Consider the following 17,640-nt stretch of genomic DNA (forward strand, 5'->3'; position numbering starts at 1 on the left):
GAGGAAGAGGCCAGGATAGCTGCGCTGCAGGCAGGATTCCCCCTTTTTTTCCGCTGTGACAGGCGGATTCCCGGGCCTCCTCGGCCCCCAACCCCCGCAGCCGCCCCTTTCCCAGTCACGATCTTCCCCCCCATTCCCCCTCCCTTCGAAAGCTCAAGGCTCGGGCCCCGCCCCTCCCAGCCGCCCAGCCCAGGTTGCTAGGGCCTGGCGGGGCAACCAAACCTGGCGCGCGAGGAGGCATGGCGCGCGCGTACGCGCGCAGACGAGCTTATACAGGGAACCAGCTGTCTTCTGCTTCGGGGACCAGTGCACGAGCGGCGCGGGCGGGGCGCGCGAGCCCGAGCCCGCGGACGAGCGCTCTCTCCTTATTGGTTCCTATCAGAAGTGGGCGGGGCGAAGGCGGGACCTGGAGGAGCCTGAGGCGCTTCCCCATTGGTCCAAACGGGAGGGTTGGGCGGGGCAGTTAGCAAGTTAGGCTGCGCGTTCTCCTGAGAGAGAGGGCGGGGTGGAAGGTTTCGATTAGTTGTCGCCGCCGCTGGGGAAGGTAAAGCGGCGACGGCGGCCTCGGGAGCTGTGGGACCCTGGCAGGAGGTGGGGATCTCGGCGGGGTGAGTAGACGCGCCGCCACCCGCCCGCCAAGCCTACTTGTCCTCATTCGGCCCCGCGCCCACCCAGCTTCTCCTGAGAGAGGGGACCCACCCGGTCCCCCCGGGCAGGCGTGAGACGGGGAGGTGGCGCGGGTTCCCCCAGAATGGGGCGACGCGGCGAGGGCACCCCAGTCTGGAGTGGCTCCTCCTCAGCGCCCCATTGCGCCGCTGGAGGGGCTTCCCCGGCGAGGAGCTGGGGATGTATTTTTGGGTGTAGAGAGACGGGAGGGTGTGAGGAGGGGCGGCGGGTCGAGGCCGCCCCGTGGGGCTCCCCTCAGCGGCGGGTCTGCTGCATCCCCGCCCCGCCGCCCCCGCGGCCCGAGCTCCCCAGGGCTTGCGCCGAGGGAAGCCCCTTCCCGCCGGCGCTGAGGAGGAGCCTGCGCGCCGGAGCCCCCCGCCCGAGTTCCGTGGGAGTCCGGGACCCGCCGGGGACTGCGAGCTGCGGCCCCGGCCCTGCTGACCTTGGTCGCCTGCGAGGGTGGGCGAGCGACCCTCCGCCTGCCCCGCGGTTCCTCCAGCTTCCCCCGAACAAGTTTCAGGCGTCGTTATGAAGTTCAAGACTAGCATAGTGGGGAGAAGCAGAAATTGGCCCCTTCCCAGACCTTCGTACCCTTTGGACCCTCATAGAAATTAAATCCTGGGGTTTGGAACCATTTCCCAGAACGAACAGGTTCTTCTCGCATTGAGACGTTCTGTGCCCACGTTGGGGGAAAAAATAACCTGAACATATTTCAGTGTAAAGGCAGATCTTCTTTGAGGGTTTTGTTTTTCGCTTCACTTGAGTGTTAAAGCACAGATGCCTGAAAAAGAAAAGCCTGACCTTAGTATCTCCACAGTGAGATTAGACGGATGCTGTGATATTTAAGTAGTTGCAGATCAGTGTTCTGTTAACACAATCTATTTTAATTGACTGAAATTTAAGCTGATTTTAGAAAGTATTGCAGACACGGAATAATTTCTTTCCGTGCATCTGAATTAGGTTTGTTTGGATGTAATGGTTTATGTAGTTAATGTAAAGGATTACACAAATTAATTTGTCCGGGAGCATTTGACCGAAACAGGAGACGTAAATATGTATGGAATAGAATTATTGCTTTAGGTAACATCTGCTGGAACATTTCCAGGTTGTTCCTTTCTTGCTGTAGGGTTACAAAAGAAGGCATCTTTACCGAGGCTATTCGGAATTATTTGTGAATGACATTTAGGTGTAAATTTGTTTTTAATTTCTTTAAGTGTTTTAAAATATTTTATCCATAAAATGTGAAGAGTTGAAGGGGGGGTAGTATAATCTTACATTTAACAACCCAGTTACGATCATTAATAATACATTTTTTAAAAAGGTGTGCCTGTTTTTGACAACATGATAGTTGAGTACCTTAGCAATCCTTTTAATTTCTTTATTAAGAGTACTATTTTAGGTTTGAGCATTTTTGGCGTTGACACTGGAGTAAGGAAGCCTGCAGCAGTATTACCAGTTTGACACCACCAGTGGGTGTTTCTGTTGACAAATGCAGAGAAGAGAACATTTGGGAAGGAAATCTTTTTTCTAAGGGTGGGGGGTGGGCGAGTGGGGGACAGAGCCAGAAGAGAGAAGCTGTAGAAGAACTAAAGCTGCCAGCACAGTGTATGCTGAGCATTTCACAAGTACAAGGAAACCTAATTAGGATAAAAAAAATTCAGTTTGGCTGTATTAAATAATAGAGCTCCAAAAGAGGCATGCTAAATAAAGTTAATCATTACAAGAGTGTTAAATAATCTACCATTTCAGAGGGGTTGGAGGGTCTTCAACTGTCAAATCCCTTTGAATTGTCTTGCCTTTTAACCTAATCAATGCAAGGATTAATTTGATATATATGTATATATAGAAAACAGTTTAGTATTCTAATTTTGCTTATTTAGCAAGTTTTCTGAGCCTAATTTTTTTAAAAACAAAATTTGGTATATCAAAAAAATAATTAGAGGGACTTCCCTGGAGGTCCAGTGGGTAAGACTCTGCGCTCCCAATGCAGGGGGGCCCGGGTTCGATCCCTTGTCAGGGTACTAGATCCCACATGCTGCAACGAAAGATCCCCCGAGCCACAACTAAGACCCGGCGCAGCCAAATAAATAAATATTTTTTAAAAATTAGAAATAAGCATTCTTTCTCCAGAGAGGATTCCTTTTTTTTTTTCCTGCTCAGATTTATAATTTATTCATGATTTAGGGGCTTGTGGTAGGGATTTTTTACCCCTTTATCTCAGGTTTTTGATTTTCTATTTATGCAAGTTCCCTGGGCTAAATGTGCCATTATTTTCATTGTAATTTTCTTGGAGTCATTTAAATCAGAGTGTGGCATCGACAGTATTCCCTGGGGTTTTAAAAGAAAAGGCTCCCATTGAGGGAAATTGCAGGGCCATCTTGCATAGATGAGTAATAGAAGGTTGACTGATTGCGAATCAGATGTATTCTGTTCCAAATGTGCTGCATGGAGTTAAGGCAGTCTCATTTAATAACAACCAGATTTTACTTGGTGTTTCTGCTTTGAAGGTGCGGTATTGTTACAAAACGAAATACAGAGGTGGAGACATTTCGTCAAGTATGCCTTCCCACCGCCGCCCGCACCCACCCCCCAGCCTTGCTTCACCACTGTGTCTAAGAATCTGTGAGAGAAGCTTTCAACAATAGTTGCATTGTTGGAAATGACAGTGGCTTCTGTTGCAGAAATTCAACCTTTCATTTTGATTTATGTTTCAATTTAATTTATGGTAGAAAATTCCAGTATATCTGAGAATATGGCTGTGGAATTTGTAAGGAGGTGAGCAGAGAAAAGAAGCCTTCTTCAGTGTGTCTGTTAAAAGTTCACCTTTTTTTCCTCCTTTTTATTTTGATAACTTTCGTGGTTATCTCCTTTATTTCTAATACATGTTAGAGGGTATGTTAACATAGTACTTCATTTTTGGCTGTTAGTGTGGGGATATGACTTTTTCATGTAATAAATTGATGTCAAGTAATAACAGAAGGCATTTAAGAACAAACGAATCCACATACTTAGATCCAAAATGTGAGGGGAATCCTTTAGGTAACGCTTAATTTTGGTACAAGAATAGCAGAATTTGAAGTATTAAGTCACTTTTTAAGTAGAAAAGACTGTTTACTCAGAATTTGATAATTTTAGTTTCTAAAGTTTTAATTTTTGACAACATTGAATTTCTTGATAGAGACAGAGGTCGAACCTCAAAGGTTCTTTATCATCTGATGATGAAGTCAGTTGGGTCACATATTTCAACTTGAGAAAATAATGTAATTGAAGGACTATATTTAAACTTTCTGTTTGGGAGGGTTTTCCAATTTACTTTCTATCTTAAATTCAACATTAGAACTCTTTTGTTGGCGATGCATCACTTACTTTAGTGTTTGGATTTAAATTCTTGATAGTTTCTAGAATGTTTCCTTTATATAGAGCAGTGCTTGGAAGACTGGATTATTCAAAGATCTGGCCTCATTTCTCATTCAAGTTTGTACAGTTACTTCTTAATACTGTGTGATATGAACTTGGGTACAATTCTGTCAGTGGGAAATGAAAGCTGTGAGTGAGGACCTTCCACCTAAAGAGCCTGATAACATTTAGACAATTCAGATTTGGGAATTAACAGAAAATTATTTATTAGGTTAAAAGGACTTAACCCATTCGAGTCTTTGGAATTGATTGTCAGCATTTTGAATTAAGCTCTTAGAAACATTTGTGTTTGAGATAGTTCTCATTAGGGTCAAGTTTTGGGTGTGGTCTCTTTTGGGCAGTCTTCTCTATAATAATTAAATTCTAATATTCTATTTATTGAGCCTTACTGAATACCAGGTACTATGGCAAATAATTTATTTGCATGAATATATGTGTGTATGTGTGTTCTCACAACATTCCTATGAGGTAGATGTTTTTCTTATTTCCCGTATACACTTGACCAAATGGGCTGAGGGAGAGAAAATATTTTACCCAGATTACCTAGCTAGTCAGTAGCTGAGGCAAAACTTCCATTGAAACCGGTATGACTTGAACATGTGCTCTTCTGCTTCTCTTTAGAAATCTGATTTCCCAAACATGTTTTGAGCTCCTGCTGTACATCACTCCTGGGGTGGTTACTGGAGGTATAAATATGCCTCCTGGAGTTCATAGGCTACATTGGCAAGGCTGCCTGACCTTTAGTCACATGGGAGGCTGGACTCAGATCCATCAGCACTGATGGATAGGACAACTGCAAGTTCAGACTTTTCTAAGAGGATCATTAGTTCTGTTTCTTCATAAATGAAGGTTGTACATAATTATTTACACTCAAATGAGGTAGCTGTTTCTAATTAACCACTTGGTATTTCATGTTTCTTCATGTTCCATTTTAACTTTTGACTGACTTTGATTAAATTTGCTACACTAATAAAGGCTGTGAAGATATTCCTTGAATTCAATTTTGTGGTTTAGATGCACTCTTGAAGTAAAATGGCAGCCATTACAATCTGCAGATGGGTATCTCTTTTGTAATTGTAATGACTTCAGTAAAATAAAATTTGGAGGTGAAGTCTACAGAGATATGTTATTGATGTTGCTTAACACTATGTAGGAGTTGCAGTCTGACAGAATTTTTCTACTTGCAAGTAGAATTTTCTGTTACTTATAGCCTCTTATGGGTGTGTGTGTATTTAAACAAGACCCATCCTTAAGAGAGCTACAGTTGCTTAGCCCAAAGGAACCCCCAGAGGTCCATGTTAGGGAGGAAAAGGACTTAACATCTTATTCTGTAATTGGTGAGAATCACTTTTGCCAGTTATTAAAGTTAGAAAGGAGTGATGAATATTGTAGAACCTCAGGGCTGGAAATCACCTCGGCCAAAGCAGGACAGTTGTTCTACCAAGATGGGACCTATACAGAAGTGCTGTGGATTTCTTTACCAAGTATGGGTTTTGAATATGCATTTTTAACAGTTTTATTGAGGTATACTTTACATACCATAAAATTCATGTTTTAACTGTACCATTCATTGATTTTTTAATTTTTTTGTAGATTTATGGAGTTGTGTAACCATCACTACAATCCAATTTTAGAACATTTCCATCACCCCAAAAAGATCTCACCGGCCAACACGCATTTTTTTAACCTTATTTACTTGCTTCCACCTAGATCCTTTTATCATTAGACACTTGTAAACGAAATCATGTAGATCTTAAAAGATATGTCTTTTAAGAATACCTTCTTACATGTATTACAATTTCTTAGTACTTTTTGTATATTCAAAAGTTTTTGCCTAACCATAATATGTAGCAGAATATAAAGGACAGTACTGCAAGTGCCATCCATTACCTTGTCTTTGTGGTTTTGATTTGATTCTGTTTTGATCTTTTTTAAACTAGCAAATAAAATACAGTGCTCTTAGTGATATGTTGGAAAAGCAGAAATAAGAAATCAAGGTAAAAGTAATATAATTATTGGGCAAGAAAAAATTCCTTTAGGATTTAAGACCAAGGGCAAAATAATTGGTTTTCTTGATTTTAAGCCAATAACATTGTGCATTTTATTGTTTGAGCTCTAATCCCCCTTGAGAGATCCATGCCTACGGTGCATGCCGGAGAGCAGGCTTCATTAAATTCAGGTATGCAAACGCATTGTCTACTTTTTGCAGTACTTCAGACTGGATTGTTGGGAGATTTAGAAATAGTTTAACCTGCAGGGTACTGTAGCTGCTTTTCCCTGCCTGCATCGTTTTTTTTAGTTACCCTGAAGGGTAGGCAGGGGAGTTAAAGCTCCCTTGGGAACGAGTTGTACAGGATGGGATGAATTCCACCCGTTTGGTTCCCAGGTGCTCTCTTTGCTTCCTGTTCTGCATGTGTAGATGGAAACTGCTGATAGGATAGCTTGGGGATGTTATTTTTTGGGTACACATAATAGAGGAATGCAGTTGTTTGGTTGGAAGTAAAGTGTTTTGGAAACAAACTTTCATTGCTTTTAGATGAACATTTCTCTATGGAAAGTGACACTTACAAGTGCCAGGCAGGTAAATCAATACCTCCTTGTGTGGTAGGTTGTGTCTGGATTTTTTTAAAAAATAAATTTATTTATTTATTTATTTTTGGCTGTGTTGGGTTTTCCTTGCTGTGCGCGGGCTTTCTCTAGTTGATGCGAGCGGGGGCTGCTCTTCGTTGTGGTGCGCGGGCTTCTTATTGCGGTGGCTTCTCTTGTTGTGGAGCACAGGCTCTAAACGTGTGGGCTTCAGTAGTTGTGGCACGCGGGCTCAGTAGTTGTGGCTCACGGGCTCTAGAGCACAGGCTCAGTAGTTGTGGCGCACGGGCTTAGTTGCTCCACGGCATGTGGGATCCTCCCAGACCAGGGCTCGAACCCCTGTCGTCTGCATCGGCAGGCGGATTCTTAACCACTGCACCACCAGGGAAGCCCCTGGTCTGGATTTTTAATAACAAACAGAAAGGACACAGCACTGCTCTGATAATAATAGTTTACTGTAAATTCAATCATAACTGGCTTGAAATAATTTTACTTTAAAAAAAAACCTGTTTAATTGCTATGGCTATGTGATTCTGTTGTTACTTTGTGTTCTTTGTTAAGAGAAAGGCCTAATATCAAATAGCAACAAATGAAGAGCTTTCTGACTTTGATTTAGAGGGAAATAGTGATTTCGAAAGTAACAACTTTGGTTTCTGGAAGTTAGTTAAAACATATGGATGAATACATTATGTTTTTTGTTTGTTTGTTTGTAAGACTGCTTTAAATTATTTTAGGTAAGTTGCAGTTTTAGATCTCAGTTTTAGATTTGGTACTATGCCTAAAGATTAGGTTCTTGGCAGTGTAAGATCATATTATGATAATCAGATTAAGCACACACACACACACGTGAGGAAGATGTGGCAGATAAAAAATGGTGATAAGTAACAGCTGAAGAACAATTTACTGACTTGGATTTGCCCAATTACCCTGATATTGGCCAAGAGTAGTAGAAACTAGTTTCCTGATGAATAGAATCTTTCAGAGATTACGAAAGCTGGTTCAGATGTGACACATCCTAGAATTTATCCACAAACTCCAGCCTGGTTTGTGAGCCAATGGTGGATGTTTTAACTTTAATCGCTAGTAATTATTACTGGTAATATTACCACTAAAATTTAAGATTAGCATTGCAAACGAAAAGAAAAAGTTTTATTTTAATTGTTAGTAATTGAAAATAGTTGAGGTAGAACAAAAACTAATTTTGTGCAAATTGGTGTTTCATAATTTGTTATTTCTTTCTAAAGTAACCTGTCCTATATCCTGAGAATCTGTCCTTCATTTAGCAAATACTTATTGAGTGTCTACGGTGTACCAAACTGTGATAGAGGCTGGATAGAGTGATACATCAAAGGGAAGTAGACCCTCAAAGAATTTATAGGCTTGAAATGGAGGCAGAGGAGAAGTACCAGGCGCTAACAGGGTAGGGGGATCTGCCATGTGGGGAGCAGGTAGGAAGGGCACGCTGAGGAGGTAACATTAAGTGGGACCTGAAGGATGAGAAGGGCATGGTTTAGTTGGGGAAATAAGTTTTCGTGGCAGAAAGTGCAAATGCCCTCAGGCAAGTTGAGAGAAATAGAGGCTTTTGAAAAACCGAACCTTTTAAAGAACTGAAAGAAATCCGAAATGGCTGGAAAGTAGAGAAGCAGGTGATGACGCAGAAGTAGGCAGGGGCCAGGTCTTGAAAAGGCTTATTAGGCCATCTGCTGGGTTTTTGAACTTGTCCTAAGTCTCCTGGGAAGCTATTGAAGGTTTTAAGCAGAAATGTGACATGAAATGAAATGCCGCAAAAAACAAGAGTTTTAGCTCAATGGAACCTTGATGATTTACCAAAAAGGTCATAATCCCTGCAAGGTAAAATATTCTTTCCTCATCTCATTAAAAATTTTGCAACTGCCTTCTTGGTTGATTGTCATTTGTGATACTCTTTTCATTGTTTTTATAGAAATTACCTTCAGTTTTCTAAAGGCTCCTTCTTTTATCCTTCACCAGTCTGTTAACCTTATATAGGAATGTCATTTCTATTTATAACTGAGTTAAAATTTTTTTCTAACAGTTTTAGCTCTCTTCCATATTTAAACTTAAAACTCTTCACTGGTTTTTTTTCCCCCCAGACATCTTTAATCTGCTCAAGGTTTTAATGAAACATTTCATTAAATATCAATATTAAATTTGCTTTATTCTTTTCTTTCCCTAAATACAATGTCTTATGTCTAGTTTAATATTTTTCAGCATTTATGCTATTTCATATTTTATGAAATCTCATTTGAGCACCTACAGTGTTTTTAGAGAATTTTGTTAATAATGTTTAGAATCACTAATCTTTAGCAGGAGTACCATTTTCAAATCTGGTTCACATTCTGTGGTTTTACCATCTTTTATATTAAACTAGTCTCTGTTGAGCTTCTTACTTTCAAGTGAGCTTATGTATATAAAAGTGCTCCACAGGTTTTATTTTATATATCCTGATTTGTTTCTTTCTCCTTGTACAGTATGTATCCCTACATGCTCAGTTCATTTTTGGAAATCTTCAACCACGCTAAGTTTTTCTTGCTTTGATGACTGAACAAGCATTCATTCAGGGCTTCCTTGGTGTAAAATGGTTAGTTTGTGTCAGTATAGAATGCCATTGTGCACTTCCCCTCCATGTATACAAAGAATAACCACAGCATCACCTCCTTCTTCAAATATTTCCTTTGAAATCTACATTTTGATGCAGTCTCTAACTTAGCTCACTTTGGCCTTGAGTTCTGAGGCTTTTCTGAACCATTTTATACCTGCTCTGTATTCTTTCCTTGTTGATTTTTTTTTTTCCTTGTGCTGGTAACTTGAAGAATTTACAGTGGTTTTGTGTCATTACTATTTTCACTTCCTATCCAGCCCAGGACATTTATTTTTAAAGAGTTGCCTCATTTTAGAGTTTGATGTTTTTGTGCTAGTGGTTTCTCTACCATCCACAGTGACTGCCCTTGATTTGGAGTTGTGCTTTCCAGTCTTGTCCCTCTGTGCAGGGTTGGTAAAGGAAGGCCATACTTGTCTTTCTTTGACTAACTTTATGATGAGGTGATGATTTGGGTATCTTGGTGTCACTGTGATGGTAGGTGGTGGAGATACAAAGCCAAGCTGTGGTGTTGTGCCCTTTTATGGAGTTTGTATTCCAGCAGAAGAGGCCAAAAGCAATGACTAAAGAACAGGATGATATGTACATTTAGATGGAAACACAGGGTGCTGGTATTGTAGGCCAGAAGAGGTGCACTTAACGCAGACCTAAGGGGACTGGGGAAAGTAATGATTCCTGAGCATTTGTGAAGAGTCTTAAAGGAGGCCCAGAATGTCAGGTGGAGGGAAGGGGTTTTCTGGTAGAAGGTGTATTCAAACACATGGATCTAAGAGCATATAAAGCTGGGTGAATAGCAAGAAATGACGTGGATTTATATATTGCATGCCTTGCTTTGTTGCTTTGACCCCAGCGACATCCCAGGACCTTGGTTTTCTTTCTTTATGGCCATTTGGCTTTTTTCTGTTCATTTTCACTTTTACCTGAGAGTATACATAGGAAATAAAGCCAGGAGTTTAAATAGGGGTGGGCCTTTGGTAAAATGGATAAGCAGATGGTATCAGTTTTCTACTGTAAGCTCCCTGGAGGCATTGAGTGTTGCCTGTTGTCGCCTGAGCATCTAGTGCATTGCCTGGCACAGAGGAAATGCTCAGTAAATATTTCTCTTATGAAAGGTGCCTTTTTTCCTGCCCCCCCATCTCCTCCTGTCAATGCCTTTTTCCTTGTTGAGTGGTTTCTCTTCTCTGTCAGTTACCTGTCTAGTGGATCTTCCTCTCTGCTCGTCCTATAGACGTGCTTGTCCTGTAGGTCTAGTCACTGGTCTTGGACATAGTTGTGTTATAATCGGATCCGTGTTGATGTATAACTAGGTGCTAATGGCTCCCTCTGTGAGACTCCTCAAACTTCTGTCAACATTTACAGTATGGTAGATGAAGGGGAAGCCAAAGTTTATAAATATAAGAATGATATTTCTTTGAATTTTTTCATGCTTTGTTGCATGAATTCATAGAAGTGCTGAGTTCTGTTCCATAATAAGCTCTTGTGTGTGTGTGCATATGTGTGTTTGTATATATCTGCATTGTACTTTACTTAACATTAAACAAAACCAACATTCTGTGAAGATGTTTGCTTATTTATTATGTGGCTTCACCCCCAACCCCCATCACTGCTTAGGTCCCTCAGATTGGGAAGCTAGTTTTAAATGTGTTACCACATTGAGGTAAAATATGTGTCTTACAGAAAGGCTCTCTAGGATGCAATGATTTCACCAAAGAATCTACCGTACACTAACAGTTGGTTAGTTAGATGGAGGGCTTTTAAAAAAATTATTTATTTTATTTTTAGATGCTGTAGTAGACTTTTAAGTATCTTCTCTACATTTTGGTAATTTCTCATATTATAGGTCCCACTTTCCCAGAAAACTCATCCCCAGTCTCTTTTACAGCTAGGATACAGGCTTGTGACCTAGGTTTGACCAGTCATTTACACAGAGTGAGACTTGTATATAGAAGTGAGCATTGTGAGGTGGCCATCATGTGTAGTTGAATTGATGACCTGGTGATCATGTTGACAGAGGTGTTTGGTGGGGGCAGAGCTTATGGAATTCAGTCTCAAGTGGTGTTGGTGCTCAGCGGTGATAATCATTTTTGTTTGTTTGTTTTTGTTTGTTTTTATCTTCCTATTCTCTGATCATCTGGAATTTGTGTTAGATGTCTTATATTAACTTTGGAATATTTTCAGCCATTATCTCTCCAAATATTTCTTTTGTCCCATTCTCTCTTCTATTTCTGTGATTCCAGTGACCAGTATGTTAGAACCTTTGATATTGTCCCACACCTCTTGAATGTCCTGTTTTGTTTTGTTCTGTTTTTCACTCTTTTTTCTCAGTGTTTTCGGTCGGGGTAATTTCTACTGACATCTTCAAGTTCACTGATTCTTTCCCTGACTGAGTTGAGTCTACTGAAGAGCCCATTGAAGGCATTCTTCATTTTTCTTAACTGTATTTTTAATTTTTAGCACTTTCATTGTATTCTTTCTTATAGTTTCCATCTCTCTGCTGAGTTACCAATCTGATTTTTCATGTTCCCCTTTTGGGTTAGAGCTCGAAACATGTTACTCATAGTATTTTAACTTTGATTCTAGATATTTCCAACATCTGATTCTGTGTCTAGTTCTGACATGTTCTTTGTCTTTTCTGAGTGTTGTTTTTTCCTCTGCTTTTTGTTATGCCTTGTGATTTTTTTTTTATTGTAACACTGACTTATTTTGTAGAACAGTAGAAACTGAGGTGCAAAAATTTTTTTTCACTTTGAAAGCAGTCACTGTTTAAAAACTGACCAGATTACAAAAATAATCATGGTAGATACCTTAGTTTATCCTTCTAATAAGCCTGTTGATCTGGTCTTCCCTGTTGCCAGCATCTCTACATTCTAATGGGTGGTCTTTTTCTTCGTTCCGCCTCATGGAGAAGACAGTTTGAAGGGCCACGGGAAGTTGTTTGCTTCTTTGAAACGTTTTCCAACAGTATAGATCTCGTGAATCAGATCCTCCATGCAGATAATGCCATATTTACAAAGAGATCCAGCAATCAACACGTTATCTGTCAGGGCAATTCACTTGTTGATTTTGCCATAACCATGCTTGTAGATCAATTCATTTACTGACTTCAGGTTTGGATACCCCCATGCAATATATGGTTCCACAATTCTCAGCATGTTAATTGAAGCCTGTTGAGCTTCACATGGGTGCCATTGAAGATCTGACGGAGGTGGAGAAGCTGCAGCACCTTTTGGACCTTTGGGCTCACGCCACTGATATCTCTGATCCTGATGACAAATGCCAATTTGGGCTCTGCAGGTACATAGAAGTTGCTGGCTTTTCTTGTCATCCTCACTATTCAAATCTCAGTTCTGTACATCTGCCTGTATTCCTTGTGATAGTGCTTAGCTTTTTCATAGATAAGCTTCCTCCTTGCCTTTCAAAGCATCTTCTGGGCATACTTCTTTCTCAGGCTCTTGATCTTAAGCTCTGAGAAATTCTTTTGCTTTTTCTTAAGGGTTTCTGGCACAGCAGGAACCTTTTTTTAATTCTCTCTTGCACCCTCCATGGTTCTAGCCGGGAAAGAGCTGAGGTGCATAATTTTCATGTCTGTAAATGGGCACATCTTTCCCTGTGCTAGGCCTTTGGTTCAGGAATTTGAGTTAACCTAGTTTGGAGTTGGGCTGGTTTTAAGTTTGGTTGTTGCTGTGGTCACTCTCAGTATACCTCAGGCTTCAAATTCTCTTTTTATGGTGTCGGGTCTTCCTTCAAGACTGTGACTTAGGGTCTTCTTACATGCTCTTGATCTCCTCCTGTCCCTCTGCCAGTGGTATTATGCTGTTTCCTTGTTATTGGAAGTAGGTTAGCTTAGAGGTGGGGAGTGATGGTGGGGTGTGGTCTTTTGTTCTGATTAAACCTCAGGCTTAGGCCTGCATCAACGTCCCAAGGTCATGCCCCTACCCTAGCTACTGTTGTGGGCTCAGTGTGGAGTCCTGCCCCTCTCCCAGAGTAGGGTGCCCACCCCTTCCTCCGGCTGCAGTGAGTTTTCACCAGTGCTTTAAGGGTAGAAGCACTTATTGGCCTTTCTTTCACAGATAAAGGTTTTTCTTCCCTAGTGGACGTGGGAGGGAAGGATCTGGGTGTACATCTTGCTCCTGAGACACTGCTGCAGTTCCCTTCCCTCAAGTCTGCATCACAGTGGGCACTCCTCAGGGCTCTTTCTGTGAGTGCTTGGTGGCGCTGGTGAAGGAAGATCCTGCAGAAGGCTGGGGTCTCCCCAATTTCTGTGACCTCCATTGGTTTCACACTGTTCCTTCAGCAAGCCACATCGGGCTTTTATCGATTTGCTTTTTATTCTAGCTGAACTCTTGTCAGTGGCCACTTGCAGTCTACCCTAGGTGAGCACAAGGTTGTCTCCTCTCTCCTTGCAGGCCCTTTCTCTCCGAAGATTTTGAGCCAGTTGGTTGTTCTCTGATGGCTTTCAAGAAAGTCATGAATTTGAAATTAGTACAGCTCTTTTTTATTGTAAGGGCGGGCAGCTCTGTTCCTTCCAGCTTTCTTATTCCAGGATGGAAGACAGAAGTTTGGTTACCCTTAGAATTTTAACATGCGCATTTAACTAAGTCAAAGCTTAATTATTATTCCTATCCTCCCAAATAAGACAGAGATTTTAGAATGGCTTACTTTTTAACCCTCATCCCCTCTTCCATGTTAGTTATTTATGCTTTGGTTTTGCCTTGTTGAAACCACCTTAAGTTTGTGAAATAGTGAATATTTACTCATCAACATGTTTTCAATTTTCTTTGCTCACCATTCTTTATTCACCCCATTTCTTCCTTTTGGGTTTAGTTTTCTTCTTTATAAAGAATGTTCTTAAGTAGTTCTTTCACTAAAGGCCTATTAGTAGTAAACATGGTCTAGTGTTTCTGAAAGTGTCTTTGCTTCACTTTTTCTCTTGAATGATTGTTGAGCTGGATACAGAATTTATGTTGACAATTGATAATGTTATTCTCTTGTCTTTTGACGAGTTTTGTTTGTTAATGAGAAGCCTTTAGTCAGTTCAGGTGTAATTTCTTTGTAGGTAAGTAATTATCTTTTCTTTTGGGCTACCTTTAAGATTTTTTCCTTGTTTTTGACTTTTTGCAGTTTCTTTGCGATACCTCTAGATGTGGATTTGTTTTTATTTTTCCTGCTTTTTATTGGTGTACACCATCAGCCTGAAAACTCATGACGCCTTAAATTGTGGGAAAAAATTTTAGCCATTATCTTTTAAAATAATGCTTCTCCATTTTCCATTTCTGGAACCCTTATCGAGATATATGTTGGAGTTTTTCATTGTGTTGCTTAAAGTTTCTTGAATATTTTCTGTTTTTACTTCTGGGTGATTTCCTGACATCTACCTTACAATTCACTAATTTCTGTTTAGCTGTGTCTAGTCTATTGGTTAATCCATTTATTGAAAATTTTCACTGAAAACATTTGACTACATTTTTAAATGTAAAAATTTCTGTGTTTTCTTTCAAGTCTACTTTTTAATTTTCATAAGGACATTTTCTTTTCTTTGAACATTTAAAAATATAGTTATGTTTGTCTCCTTTGGATTATTTTCTTAGCTGTAGTTCTTGAGAAATGAAATCTTCCATTTGTCTTCCCTCCAAGTTTTTCTTATTTCTTTGTGTGGTTTGCAACATTTGACAATTTGGGAATTGTTTGCCTGTGCCTGGCTTGTGGGATGCTCCTTTGGATAGTTTTGCATTTGTCTCTGATGGGACCCTTTGAGTTCACTGCTCCTGGAGAGTTTTTGATCTGTTCTCAGGTGATGGGTTTCTGACATCTGGAGAATGATGTGAATTTGGACTTCATATCTGTGGTAGAGCAAAGACTTGGGTTTTCCGTTTTGCTTTGCTCACTCCTACACACAGCCCTGGGCTGCTGTGTGTAGCTTTTCTTTTTTCTTATTTACCCAAGGGCAACCCTTTGTATTTCATAGCTTTATGTTGGCGGTTCACTTCCAGCTTCTTTCTCATCCACAGACTTGAGGTATCTCCAGTTTCCTGGTCTCATAATCATTTGAGTTTGCAGCCCTTGGTTTAGAGGGCAGGAGTGAGCAGGCCTTTGTCCTGTGAAGAATCTCATTTAATAAGCTCTTGTCTTTGCAGCCACTCCTTTCTATTTTACTGTTCCTGTAGGCCAGGAAGTAGTTTATCCAGTTAAGAACCAGGAAGTAGTTGCAACAACGGGCATCCTCTAACTTGAACAGATTATTTACTGGAAGTTCATTTACATATCACTTATGTTCATCACAGTTCTTATTATCTGATAGGAACTATGTTATTTAAAAAAAATGGGTTACCTTCCCAGGTACCCCTCAGGAGTCTAGTCTTTCCATGATGCAGTTGAAATTCGTATAGACTTGTGAGCTCTTTGGGACTGTAATCAGTACGTAGGTGATTTCTGTGGGGAGATGCATTTTAACATTCTCAGAGCAAGAAGGGAGTATGTGGTTTCCAAACTCTGTTGGTCTTCTCTGGGGTGACCTGCCAGGACTGGTCCCCATTAACTGTTGCAAACCCTAGCCACTGTTCTCAAGCCTGCCACTAAATCATCACCACGCATACTCAGCACACAACCTCGTCTCCACTCCGTTGAGAATATCGAGGGCCTTCTGGCTGATTTTCTCCAGTTTCTGGCACCATCTGTAAATTTATCACTCCCTGTCTCCCCAGAGCTGCCCTTGCCCCTGTCTCTGAGGATGAGGTGCTTCTGCTGCTGTTTGAGGCCAGTTCCTTGCCCCGTGCCTTCAGCTTTGGTGCCGCTGCTTTGGCAGTCTTTTTTCATCAGTTATTCCCCCTCTTTCTCCCCATCCTGTATCCCAGTGGTTCTCAACTGGGAGTGACTTTGCCCCCCAGGGGACATTTGGCAATGTCTGGAAACGTTTTTGGTTGTCACAACTGGGGTGGTGGTATGTGTGCCACTGGCACCTAATGGGTAGAGGCCAGAGATGCTGCTAAACACTTTACAATGCACAGCATAGCCCCCAACAGCAAAGAATGACCTGGTTCAAAATGTCAGTGGTGCTGAGGATCAGTAACCTTGCTCTATCCTTAGAGTCTCCCTTTTGATTTTTTAATTTTTCTCTGCCCATTATCTTATTCCTAAGGTTCTCGTCCTAGAAAACCTTCCCTGAACCAGTTGTCCACTCCTCTCTTAGATACCTAACCTCTCTTCCCCTTCTTCTCTAAACATCTGGGTGTGGTCTATACAGAGTCTATCCATTTCTCATCCACTTCTCACACTTCAGCTCGATCTCTGACTTCCCAGTCTCACATTACTTAAACTGTTTTTGCTGAGATCTCCCATAACGTCTTGTTTGTTGCGTCTAGTGGATTCATTCAGTCCTAATTTTACTTGACATTTCTGTTGCACCTGACACTGTTAGTCACTGTCTCCTTGAAGCAGTGTGTTTCCTTTGCATCCTTGTTCTCCATGTCCTTCTCTTACACTTTTTTCTCTGCATTCTCTGTGGGCTTGTCTCGATCCACTTACTCCTTACACACTACTGTTACCTGGGCTTGACTTCTTGGCCAAGTATTATCCTAGGTCATTGTCTCAGTTACACCCAGAGTTTCAGTTCTACTTACATGCAGATGTATTTCTAAATTTCTAAATTCTTTCCTGTTTTTTCACTATATGCCTTCAGACTCATTCTTAACAACCTGCTGGAAAGCTACACCTGACTATTCTACAGGAACCTTATACTCAGGATGTCTAATATGAAGTACAGCATACTTTCCTCAAACTTGCTCTTCCTCCTTAATTAAAAAAAAAAACAAAACTCTGTTAATGGTTCCACCATCCACCGAGGCTCCTAAGGTGGATAGTTGGGTCTTATCCAACTCAGATATATTATCTACAGTTGCTAGTATGATATAAAACGTGATTTTGATCATGAAACTGATCTGCTTGAAAGCCTGCAGTGGTGCTCTGTTGCTGACAAGAGAAGGAGAAAGTTAGGAGAAAGTCTGATTTCCTTTTATCTGGCTCATCAGGCTCTCCTTGGTGTGTTCTCTGCCTGCCTACCTCTCCAGCCGCACGTCCTTTCCTTGTTTGCCTCAAACACTGCGCTCTCCAGCATGTAGAGTTCTCCATAAAATTGTTTCAAACTTGGTATCTTTGCTTATGCTGTCTCCTTTGTGTGGAACGCAGCATCTACTGTAGACTGTGTGGGTTGCTAGCTCTCTGGTTGGTGGGACTCCCTATTCCTCATGGAAGCTGCAGTTAATTGACATCTTTCCCTACTTCTCTGGCCTCAGTGTTACTGAGGAGTATTCCTTGTCTGAACTATCATTTTGGAGAGCCAGGACTGGGTAAATGCTGGC

The 17,640-nt window shown here is 41.2% G+C and overlaps 1 protein-coding gene and 1 pseudogene across 2 annotated transcripts in view; one reads left to right on the top strand and one right to left on the bottom strand.

Annotated features, from left to right (window-relative positions):
- Positions 1-537: 537 nt before the first annotated feature.
- Positions 538-17,640, top strand: part of CDKL5 (cyclin dependent kinase like 5) — a 189,594-nt gene continuing 172,491 nt past the window's right edge. For both annotated transcript variants that reach the window (XM_061178360.1, XM_061178359.1), the window contains exon 1: positions 538-608. The gene's annotated coding sequence lies outside the window, so the exon portion shown is untranslated. The remainder of the gene's footprint in view (positions 609-17,640) is intronic.
- On the bottom strand, positions 12,061-12,830 carry LOC133082303 (large ribosomal subunit protein uL30-like; annotated as a pseudogene).

Source organism: Eubalaena glacialis, chromosome X (genome assembly GCF_028564815.1).
Source record: "Eubalaena glacialis isolate mEubGla1 chromosome X, mEubGla1.1.hap2.+ XY, whole genome shotgun sequence".
Classification (NCBI taxonomy): Eukaryota; Metazoa; Chordata; class Mammalia; order Artiodactyla; family Balaenidae; genus Eubalaena; species Eubalaena glacialis.